The sequence below is a fragment of the Mandrillus leucophaeus genome, unplaced genomic scaffold, assembly GCF_000951045.1.
Source record: "Mandrillus leucophaeus isolate KB7577 unplaced genomic scaffold, Mleu.le_1.0 Scaffold938, whole genome shotgun sequence".
Taxonomy (NCBI): Eukaryota; Metazoa; Chordata; class Mammalia; order Primates; family Cercopithecidae; genus Mandrillus; species Mandrillus leucophaeus.
The window spans coordinates 1,373,534-1,385,904 of record NW_012110230.1 but is presented as its reverse complement, the minus strand read 5'-3'; positions in this window follow the sequence as shown (position 1 = coordinate 1,385,904).

The following is a 12,371-nucleotide window of genomic DNA, read 5'->3' as shown; positions in this document are numbered from 1 at the left end:
AGATCTAAGACTCTTAACAAAGAAAATACTAGTATATTAATTAATATCCTATTGTGTTTCACTGAAGTCAAGAAATGAGTCATTTTTCTGATAGTGTTAGGTCTTATCTGATAAAGTGATACAATGCATGGGTCATTTCACTGAAGATTAATTCAGCATGTTCTTGCTTATAACCCCCTGTATCACTGTATAATCTTGTGTTAGGTCATACAGTTCCCACATTGTACTATAGTGTTTTCAATTTTCTATTGATTGGCTAGGGCTTACTATTGCACATGAGGATTGTCAGTCTTCTGGTAATTGACATTTCACTGGGGCTGGCTGAGCTCACAAATGGACATTAAACTTTAGAGGTCATGAATTTTGCTCTTTGAAAATAATCATTTGCATTAGTTTGTATTTTCATCCATTTTTTTCTTGCTTAGGTTGAGTTTCTCCTGAGTACCAGTATTCCTTTCCTCTATGTTGTTTAATATGTCACTTTGGGTGACATATATTTATTGATGTGAATTAGCTCTTGAACATCCTCAGCAATGAATTTTGTTGCATTGTTTGTGTTTTCTTCAAGTCTTTGCCAAAATATGATTCAATTTGTACTCTTGAGTTTACTAATTATTCACTACACTGCCAAATGGGTCTATCGTTCCAAATTTTATTATATATTTATAGAGTAATAAAGCTCTGTATAGACAACTAAGGCACAATAGTGCAAAGGAATTATCAATTCAGTTGCTGATTTCCCTTTTTCCCAAATTTATTATGTATCAGGAAAATGTGTAAAAATAGTTACTTATTGCTTTTAAATTGTTCCTTAAAAAGCCCACTTAGCACCATGGGTGCAGGATGAATTTTATTTCTTCTTTCACTTGTTACTGTGTCCTGTGTTGCAAGTGCTTATGCCATAAGCAAAATTTTTTCAAGGTAGTTTTAAAGAGGTAGTGATATTTTAAAAGTTTAGATTCAAGAAAACCCCGATGTCCTTGGAAGTGTGTAGCTGTAAGAATTGGCAAACATAACTTACCCATGTAATTCATTTTTAATAAATGCATTTTGAAAATAAATACGAGTTAATTAACTTTTTACTAGTCTACTGTGCTTCGCATGCACTAGACATTTCTATTTTAATGAGATCATTTGAATTGAACTCCAAACATTAAACTATGTTTGCTTCTTTTATTATTACCATGCTATTTATTGGATGATGTGATGGCAAATAGACACTTTCTTTCAGAAGCTGGTATAATTTTTGTGTGAATTTATAGGATTAATATATTAAGATGAGTCTTTAACTTTTGCATAGCATTTCAGAGGTATTTCTATAGCTTTAAGCTCTGTCTTCTGGAGAGTTGGTTTCAAAATCATGTTGAGAATTAGCCAGACTACTCTGTCGCCTCCTGTTTTCCAACTCTGCACGCAACACACACTTGGCACACTTGGTACTTTCTCATTGTCCTTGAGGGACATGGATGGACCCATGTTCGATATGAGGGTTCAGCAACTTACACGAAAAACATGCAATATAATACATGCGTAGGGACACATTTGGCATTAATATTTATGTACATATAAACACATACACTTGTAATTTAACCTTCATTAGCACAGTTTTCAAATGTGAAAAAAATTATGTAAAATTGAATTTAAAGCAGGCATAATTTCACTTGTATTAATACTTCTTTTTCCATCAGTGGGAGGAAGAACCCACATATCAGAGAATTAAACTGTAGACAGGATTCATATCAATACTGAATTTAATCTTCTCTCAAAAGGTGTAGTGGGAGTGAAGGATGTTCATAGAAGCAGAGGAATTATCATAGGTCATGAGGCACCTACAGTGCTCGGCAGGCCTCCTAGAAACATTTTGCTTTACTCTTTCTTAAAAAGAAAAGGATGATATTTAAATTTTTTCCGTTTAAATATTTTTTCTATTAAAAATAAAATACTTATGCAATACCTATAAGTACGATTTCTTGAGCACCCATCATGTAACCCGTATCACCACTATGCAAGGGAAGCTTTGTTATCCCTATTTTACAGATGAGAAAATATCAAGGTTGGAGGGTTTTTTAATGATTTGGACATGTAATATATTAAATAAAACACATATTTAGGAACCAAAGCCAGCTTAACTGACTTCAGAGAAATATTTTATTCTTTTCTTCATAATGGCTGTTTAATAACTGTTTCGTTTAAGCTTGTGTGGTCAACCTCATCCATGGTGATTTTCCAAATCACCTATTTTGTTGTTGTTGTTTAGAATCTCTTCAGTCATTCATTTGTTCATTGGACATATAATGATTGATCACCTGGTGTATGCCAGCCACTGTGCTGGACCTGTTCTTCTGACCTGAGAAATATCTTCCATATTTATATATCACACAAGTGATGATATGGTTTGGCTGTGTCTCCACCCAAATCTCATCATGAGTTATAGTTCCCACAATCCACACGTGTTGTGTTGTGGGAAGGACCTGGTGGGAGGTAACTGAATCATGGGGTAGTTTCTCCCATGCTGCTCTTCTCATAATAGTGAGTGAGTCTCACGAGATATGATGATTTTATAAGGGGCTTTTTCCCCTTTTGCTTGGCATTTCTCCTTGCTGCCGCCATGTGAAGCAGGGCATGTTTTCTTCCCCTTCCACTATGATTCTGTTTCCTGAGGCCTCCCCAGACATGTTGAACTCCCAGTCAATTAAACCTGTTTCCTCTCGAAATTACTCAGTCTCAAGTGTGTTTTTATTAACAGTATAAGAATAGACTAATACAAGAGAATATTAAACTTTTCAGGGCCACAAACTCCTGTTCTTTCATTATGTTTTGATATAGAGCAATAAAATATAATAGACATGAGCTCAGAACTCTCTGAATATTTATCACAAAATCTGAAAAGAGTACATTTTGCATTTCTAGATTGTTCAATAATGTTATGCCATAAATCAAATTACATCAAATAATTTAGCCATAAAAAGGGATATATTTGTGTCTTTAAGAAGGTATATTGTTTCTTCTAATAGAATGATTCTGGCAATTTTATTATGAGTGTAGTTACATAAATGAATCTTCTTTTCCTTTTTCTATTAATAAAGTGCTTTTAGAAATAAATTACTTCAATTTGTGTGTAATGGATAGGGACATTAAGCACAAGACTGTGAACTGTTAATCATGACTGTAAATCACTTATTTTTACCCAGGAATTATCTCATAAATTTTGAAATTGGGTACTGGTTACTAAGTTTGTCTGTATTTCTCAATGTGAACCCATAATAAATCGATGTATCATACTAAATTAAATAATGAAAAATTCATAATTCAAAGGATCTCCTCTATCAACAATTTTATAGTGTTTAATTCCAACTGATACTCTGCTTATCCCCAGAGTTAAATCAGGCTATGGGTCTTGTTTTAATACGGGAAGTAAAAATATCTCTAAGTATTTTTGTGTAGACAAGGATTTAGGAAACTATCGGCTTTCATAAAAGTTCTTACAAAACTACAGCAAATACTGGAACAATGGGCTCTCTGATGGCCTTTCTAGAATGATTGACAGAACACTGTGGCACTCATTTGCCAAGTGAACTACCACTTTCTAATACAGGCAGGAAGATGGAGAATCAGGAGTTGAAACTGCAACTATTGAACGTGAGAATGTATTAACCTGGCTGTGATGCAGGGATCAGGAAGCCAGAATCAGGCTCCCTCCCCGAGATAAGCTTATACCCTGGAAACAGAGTATGGTCACAGCTAAAATGCCATTAACATCCTAAGACAGTACAGACTAGACTCTGGTATGCCAGGACTTGTGACCACCATCAAGGTCTCTCAACTTCCACAAGGCTAACTCTGGCATCTTCATGACTTGACAACAGAAAATAGTCAACAATGGTAAGTTGTTTTCAGTCTTTGGTGCATCTAATTGAAAGAACTAAATTTGCATTGCCTATCATGGTTACAAAGAAAATTGAGAAGTATAGTTTTTAATTTTCCATACCCTGCAGAATAGACAGATACACAAAAAGAGTAGTAATTAACCACAGCTAGCAAAGGTTCTGTAGTGAATAAAATCATTTTTAACAACAATAATCTGAATACAGTAAGAAAGGGAGAAATTACAAAGTTATCAGGGAACTTAGTAACCTAGACTCTGAAAAGCAGCCAAAAGTTTTAAACCTGCATTTAGACAGTCTCCCACTTTTCATGGTGGTTTGACTTTTGATTTTTTGACTTTAGGATTGTTTTGAAAATAATGTGCATTCAGTAAAAACTACACTTCTATTTTTCACTTTCAGTACAGTATTTAATAAATTATGTGAGACATTCAACCCCTTATTATAAAGTAGGCTTTCTGCTAAAAGGTTTTTGTCCAACTATAGACTAATGTAAGTGTTCTGAGCATGTTTAAAGTAGGCTGGGCTAAGGTCTGATATTTGGTAGGTGAATTAAATGCATTTTTTGTTACAATATTTTCAATTTACGATGAGTTAATCAGGATTTAACCCCAATCTAGGCCGAGGGGCATCTGTATGTGATTTGGAGAATGCGTACTTTCATACATCATTAAGCTATACCAGCAAGCTGGAGTTTATTTAAAACCATGACGGTTTATTTTAAGATTTTTTTCTATGAGACATGAATACTAGAATGGAACTTTAAAAATTTTTATTTGGAACCACAGAGTTTGCTACTATCTTGCTACCAGGTTTTCCTCTGTCTCTACATTTCTTTCCTCAGGTTCCATACCCCTTGCTTTAAATAACAGTATTTTAACTCCAAAATGAATATATCTAGATCCCAGATCTCTCCTTTGCATGCCAAACTTACAGTCCCAAATTCATATTCAGCCTCTCATCTTAAATGCCTCTTGAATATGCCTTGGAAATAGAGATCTCATAATCCCACCAATTTAGAGTAAGAACGAATCTGTTTCTTTCTTATTTCCCATCTCGGTAAATCATGCCACCATTCATCCAATTACAAACGATAGAAACTTGAATTTCCCTTTTGAACATTACATTATATCACCAAGGCACTAGCCCAATCTGGTTGAAAGGGTACTCTTGATTTACTCTCTCAAGCACCCTTCTTCCCCAATTTTCCTCATCCCAATAGATGTAGATGCCTTTACCATCTACCAGTTGCTCAGGCTAAAATTTTGGAGTCTCTCCTGATGCTTCTCTTTTCCTTATCCCATACATGTAATGTATCAGCAAGTCCTGAATGTTCAGTCCTCAGAATATACTTTGAATTCTGCTCTTCTGCATCCTCAATGCTGTTCCTTCATTCAGACAGTATCATCTCCTCCCTGCTTTACAGAGACAGACTCTAAATTTGTTTTCTAGCTTCTGCTTTTCACTCATCTAATCTATTCTTCATGCAGCCAATGTAAAACCCTTGCTACTGCATGAAGATTAAATGCAAAACCCATTTAATGGCTGAAAAACCTGTTATAACTCATTCCTGTCTACCTCTCACACCTCTTCGCATTCAACTGTTCCCCTCTTTCACTACACCACAGTCATATTGGATTTAGACAGTCCCTTACAATAAAATTTCTCCTTTTCTAACTCAAAGCCTTCATTCCTACTGTTCCCTGATTCATGGCATCTAATCTTTTAGAAGAGCCGTAACACCAGTTCTTTGAGAGCTTTTTTGCCCATCATGTCTAAATGAGCTTCCTCGTTAAACTCTTTAATTTCCTTCTGCTTTTTTCCTTCTTCTGAACTGTTTACCATCTGTCTTCCTCATTTGACTCTATGAGTGCATATGGGAAACTGTAATATTATTTTTTCAGTATGTATCCTCAGTGTCTAATACAGTGCCTAGCACATTGTAAATGGTTAATAATTAATTTTTACAGCATTTTTTGAAAGTGAAATAACATCTCAAAGTGTAAGTAGGATTTCTGCTGATTTTCATATATATATATGACATACATGTGGATTAATATTTTATACATACATATATTAATTTAAAAAGTTAGATGGGCATTAAGCATTCTAAGTATCTGTATTCACTTTATTCATCACACTCTGACAGATAACTCCATGCTTTCTCTGTTCAGTGACATACTTCAAGGCGAAGTGAGTGAGCATTTCACAATGGAAAATAACCACAATGGTTTTCTTATATATTAGTTCATTTAAGCACATTGTGATATGATTTTTGCATGCCTAGTGGTATGGATTTATGAATTATATTTTCAAAGTTTAAAAGCACAAATGCTCAAAAAATTGACAAGTGATCAAAAAATCTTTCAATCAAATATGGATTAAATATACCACAAAATAGATGTGAAACAAATTAGAAAGTGGCAGAGCTAACACCTTTTCTCTTTAGAGCTACTCACTGGTCACGTTAAGAAGCAAAAGTAATGACACTCTAGTAAATTCTAAAAGGAGGCTGGTCAAACATTTGAAATGATCATGAGGACAATTTTCTTACAATATGACAAAACTGAGTTAGAGCATTTTGAATATGCATTACCCACCTTTGAGCCTTATAACATTGCATGCAGTTCTTCAAGCTTTCTTGATTAAAAGTCTGTTTTAATATATAATAATGTCTCTTATTATAAAATAAATGAATTTTACCAGAAAATATAAAATATTGATAGACAAATAGAATAACTGAAAATCATCTGCAATCGTGCTATCTAGAGATTACTTATATTTATCATTACCATCTTCATACATGCAGTTAAATCCATTTAACCAAAATAGGATGACTCCAAATTGATCAATACATGCTCATGAACACCTGGCAGATTTGTCCAAAAAAAAGCAAGAAAAACAAAATCACAAATAAAATATATTCACTTTAAATAATCAATATTTATTAAGATAGATAACTTTTTAAAATGCTTATTGTAAATAGGCTTGTGCTAAAATGTCGATAAACATTTTCCCATTTAATTCTTAAAATTAATCCACGAAGCTCCTATTTTTGGTTATTCTTATTTCACAAGTGAAGAAACTGAGGCTAGGAGTATTAAAGGAGCTTGATGAAATCATTGGGAAAGTTAAAAATGTCAATCTTCCTTCAAAAATGCAACTTTTTACTATTCTCAAGTAGAATTATTTAAAATACATGCGATCCCCAGTTGCACTTTCTGAAATGATAGGGATTTTAACTGTCAAGAGTCTCAAATACTTCTCACAAAATTTCTTTAGAAATTAAAGGTAGTTTTAGCCTTCTGTGCTTCAATTCTCTTATCTGTAAAATAGCATAATAGTGTTTATATTTATAATATTATTGTAAAAATGAGATAATACATATGAGAGCATCTATGAATAAATATACAAGTCACAAAATATAGGTTTTTATGTTAAGAAAAGGAAAATGAAAAAAGCATTCATGTGTGCCTGTGATATAAAAAATAGTCTTGGGTGCTGTTCTTAATTCTTTGATTTTCAAAACAAGTGTATGGGATATCATTTAGTTGCTGCATTTTATAAATGAGGAAATCAAGACTTAGAAATGGAGACTGTACATAGTCAAATGCTAAAAAACAAAACAAAACAACAACAAAACAGAACCAGATTCAACCCCGGGCCCAGCTGACTTTAAACTGAGGGAATGCCTGAAGTTGATGTGTTGTCTCAACCTGAAATTGTTTATTTCCTCAACAGTCAAAAACCTGTTGAAGATCTGTTTTTCTCTGGGGATAGTATAATGAGAGATCCTTTTAGAAAATCATAATTAACCAAATAAAAAAACAAAATAATTAACACTAATACGCACTCTTACAACATGCATATGTCGACATGTACACATACCAGCTCTGCTGTGCTCTGTTTGTGTATGTAAACTGTTTTTTCATACATATATTTAGAACTTGAGCTACGTCATAAGTTTTAAAATATAAAATGTATAAGTTTTACATTTTTAAAAGTTTTTTAAAAATGTATCAGTATAGACTTATTCTACTACAAGAAAACAAAAGCAAAAACCTTATTTTATTTGAAGTTTCACAGCGTTGTGCTTCTCGTAAGAGCTGTGATGTGCCACATGTACATGTGGTTTGAAACCTTCCTAGAGAGTGACGTTACCTCATTGTAAGTATTTCAGAACACTGCTTATAAAACAAACACAAATACTATGAACTGGAGTGCAAAATTAGATACCACAAGATTTTTAAGAACTTACAGGCTTCGGCCAGGTGCCGTGGCTCGCGCCTGTAACCCCAGCACTTTGGGAGGACGAGGTGGGCGGATCACGAGGTCAAGAGATCAAGACCATCCTGGCCAACATGGTGAAACCCCATCTCTACTAAAAATGCAAAAAATTAGCTAGGCATGGTGGTGCGTGCCTGTAGTCCTAGCTACTCAGGAGGCTGAGGCAGGAACTCACAGGCTTCTGATGATCCAGTTTAAGTTATGACCTCGTGGGGAGAGGTACACATTACTTGCTTTTGTGGTTAAGGGATTGTATTAGTCAGATTTTCTTGAGGTCATGCTACATTACAAATAAGCTAAAAATACTGAGTGTTTACAACGACTATTTATTATTCACATAAATACATTGTTAACAGATACCAGCAACTACAGGTCAGCTGCTGTCTTTGCTCCTGGAGGTGTTTCAGGTTTGGATTTGCTTCCCCTCACTTTTTATTCCGAGAATTAGGCTGCAGGAATAGTCATTGGCTGGGACACGGTAGAGGGGGCAAGAACAAGAACACAGGCACAGACTTTCCTATATTTTACAAGTTCTGCCACTAGGTACCTATGTATGAGGAGTGTATCACATACACTTCCATTTCATTGGCCAAAGTAAGTCACCAATGCCAATGGGAAAGGGATAGGTAATCCTCGTATGAAAAGAAGGGAGTAACAAGTTGAGAAAAATAGTTCAATCCATCACAGGCGCTTTGTAGGAAAGTTCCTGGAAATAGTAGTATAACATACGTTCTTTTATTTTCATGGGGAGTCAATGATACTCAGCTTATTGGTTCCTATTTAACGAATCATGGAACTGAGTCTCAAGTATGTTAAGCGGCCTGCTAAACATCAGTCTCCTACTTCATATCTCCCATCTCCAGAAGCATGTTCTTTCATTACTTCTCTGACTTTTGGCCCAGATCAAGTGAACAATCTTCTTTCTATTATCACCACAGAGTACATAGGATACTCATTTTTGTATTTCTTTAATGTGTAACACAGTTGATTGCTTATGGTATTGATTGATTCGATTTGATGAAATATAGTTCATTCATTTATTCATCAAATATTTATTGACCATTTATCTTGAGTCAGGTACTACACTAGATGCTGTGGCTAAATCTATGAATAAGACAGAAACACTCTGCTTTCATTGAATTTACCTGAAGTGGGGAATATTCCATTTTTTAAATACAGAATTTGATCACTTTTTTTCTCATGATTTAAAATATCCTTATGAATTTATGTTAACATAAGTCTATTTACAAATGAAAATGGCTAGAAAAGTTATATGCAATTTCATCATAGAGAATGATAAAATAGGATAAGAGTAGAATAGAGAATATAAAAAGAGGATCATGTTCTGGGATCCTTGGGGGTTCATCCTGCAAATCACTTTTTTTTTTTAATTTATAGTTTTTCCCCTGTCATTCTAGCCCCTTCTGTGCGAACCTTTAAAGTTTTAATATTTCCAGGAAAAGGTGATTAGTATTTACTTTCAGGTCCTTACCCTTAAAATGGAAGATTAATGATCAATAAAGTAGTCAAATGTGAGCTGTGGTTTTCCTAGAAATATCTTGGCGTCCTGAGGGAGGCAGCCTGGATCAATGGCTAAAAGGAAAGCAGAAACTCAGGTTCTAATCATTGGCTTGTCACTAAGGTGCCTCAGGGTCACTGGTTTCATTGTGAAATCTTTAAATTGTGAGGTAAGATTAATCTTTAAATTACATGAAGCATTTGTTAAAAGTTCCTAGCTATTATTCTAAGGATTAGGGATAAAATAAAAATTGTCTTTGTGTGTTTCTATCATTTTTGCTGTTTCTTTGTACCGCATACTTAACTCTTCACATGTATGCATTTCATTTTACTATACACTTGACTCCGCACTTTTTACATATATTCCTTTTCACTGTCTTCTTGTCTAGCTTAAAAAGCTGTCAAGACACTGTTTCCTATCTCAGGAATGGAGCAAATATTTTTTGATCATCAATAGCAGCTAGACAATCCAGAAAACACAGGTCAGCCGTAATAGACACTGCTCGCCTCATACTCTCATTTGATGTGCTTTATTTGTCTCTATGCTGCTTTAAAATTTTCCCTATGACAAAATTTATATATATATATGTTTATTAACTGATCAATATATTTGTGTATATATTAATTATGCATATATAAATATTATTAAAGCTACATTTGATTCTGATAGTCATAAACTAGTCATTTTCAAAAAATTTAGTAGGAATATTTGTAATAAATATTCAAACGAAAGTAAAGTGACAAAAAATTACCTTTCAAAGTTGGAGAGATGAAATCATAGTATTATATCTAAAAATCAGAATTTTAGGCAAACTTTAACTTGGCTAGAGGGGATTTGGAAAAGAGGAAAGGGCAATAAGAAAGCCTGAAATTGCATTGCCCAAGTGTGCCCTATGTCATCAGCATGTATCTGCATACACTCTCATCCTTCTCTCCTTTCCTTTTTTTCTTTTCTTGTCTAAGTAGCAGCATTTCCTCTTCCTATATGCAAGGTTAATCTCTCTGGTGTTCATGCCATACTAGCAACTCCATGTGGACAGATGCATCATTAATACTTTCTCTTTGCACAGGGCATTCTCTTTATCTAAATGAATATTAATATGACTAAATTGTTATTCACACGTGCGCGCGCACACACACACACACGCGCGAAAAGGAAATCTCAATTCTGTCTACACATTGTTCTCATTATATTCCTTTACAGCCAGTCCTCTCCATCACCTTTAGTCTAGCCTCTTGCCTTGCACTCCTCTGGAACAGACTTACCAATGCCAGCAATTATTTCCCACTCCAGGGCCCTCCCCCTTTCTCACAGAAGTATATAGAGAAAGACGTGAATGGTCAGATACTCTCGTATCGGAAGAGAGTACTTGGACCTATCTTGTTGTAAGACTGAAGGTTTTATGGTATATATTTTACCTGAGAAATAAATGGAATATTTTCCTCACACATATGCATATATCAATATTTACCTAGATATAAAGATGATTAATATCTGTCTTTTTGGAAAATGAAAAAAATGCTGTTTGAATGTATTCACCATATCTAAAAATGTATTTTGAGGGCCTACTCAGAGCACTCCACTGAGCTTAAATAAAAAACAGAAACCAACTGGGTTTTTGCCTTCATGAATCTTCTGTTCAATAGAGGACATCAAAATTAATTAACCATACAAATGTAAAATTAAAGCTTTCTTAAGTATATGAAGGCAAAAAATTGTAGATCAAATTTTTAATGTCCTTGATGAGAGATTATGTGCACAAAAATGAGCTACTTGATACTATTTTTTAAAATATATAATTTGATGTTAGTTATTCCTTGTATTTTTAAGGTCAGTTTTCCAATTTTATTTTATTTATAAGTCTAGCTACTTTTAAGAGTAACTTTAAATAGAGCCCAGATTAATGTTTGGCTTCACCTATAAATCTAATTAATTAAACTCACCTAAATATTTTCAGCTCCATATTTAAGTTTATTATATTCTACTTTCTTTTAGAATATTTCAATTATATAATCAACAAAACCACAAGCAAAATCTATAAGCATTTTAATAATTTTTAAGAATAAGACAGAGAGCTTATAACAAGTGAACCTTATGTTTTCTTAAATGTTTGAATTTTAAACATATACTTATTACAATTTAACCTTAAAATCATGAGTATAATTAATATTCAAGAATACTTTAAAAATTGGTGCCCTGAGTCTGACCTATTACACTAATAGGGTAAACATTCTAAAATATTTTAAGTACATAAAAATAAATCTGTAATCCAGCACTTTGAGAGGCTGAGGCAGGTGAATCGCTTGAGCCCAGGAGTTTGAGACCAGCCTGGCCAACATGGCGACACCCTTTCTCTACAAAACAAAACAAAACAAAAAAAAAAATTAGCCAGGCACGGTGACATGTGCCTGTAGTACTAGCTACTCGGGATGCTGAGGTGGGAGGATAGCTCATGCCCGGGAAGCGAAGGTTACAGTGGGCCAAGATCACACCACTGCACCACTACACTTCAGCCTGAGCAACATAGTGAGATCCTGTCTCAAAAAAAAAAAAAAAAGAAAAAGAAAAAGTCTGTATGTTCTTGTTTTCATAGCATATAATACTTTATTGCCAAAAATTGATAAAATAGTTATAATTAATATCATTGTAACTATATTGATCTATAGCTATGGCAATTACAG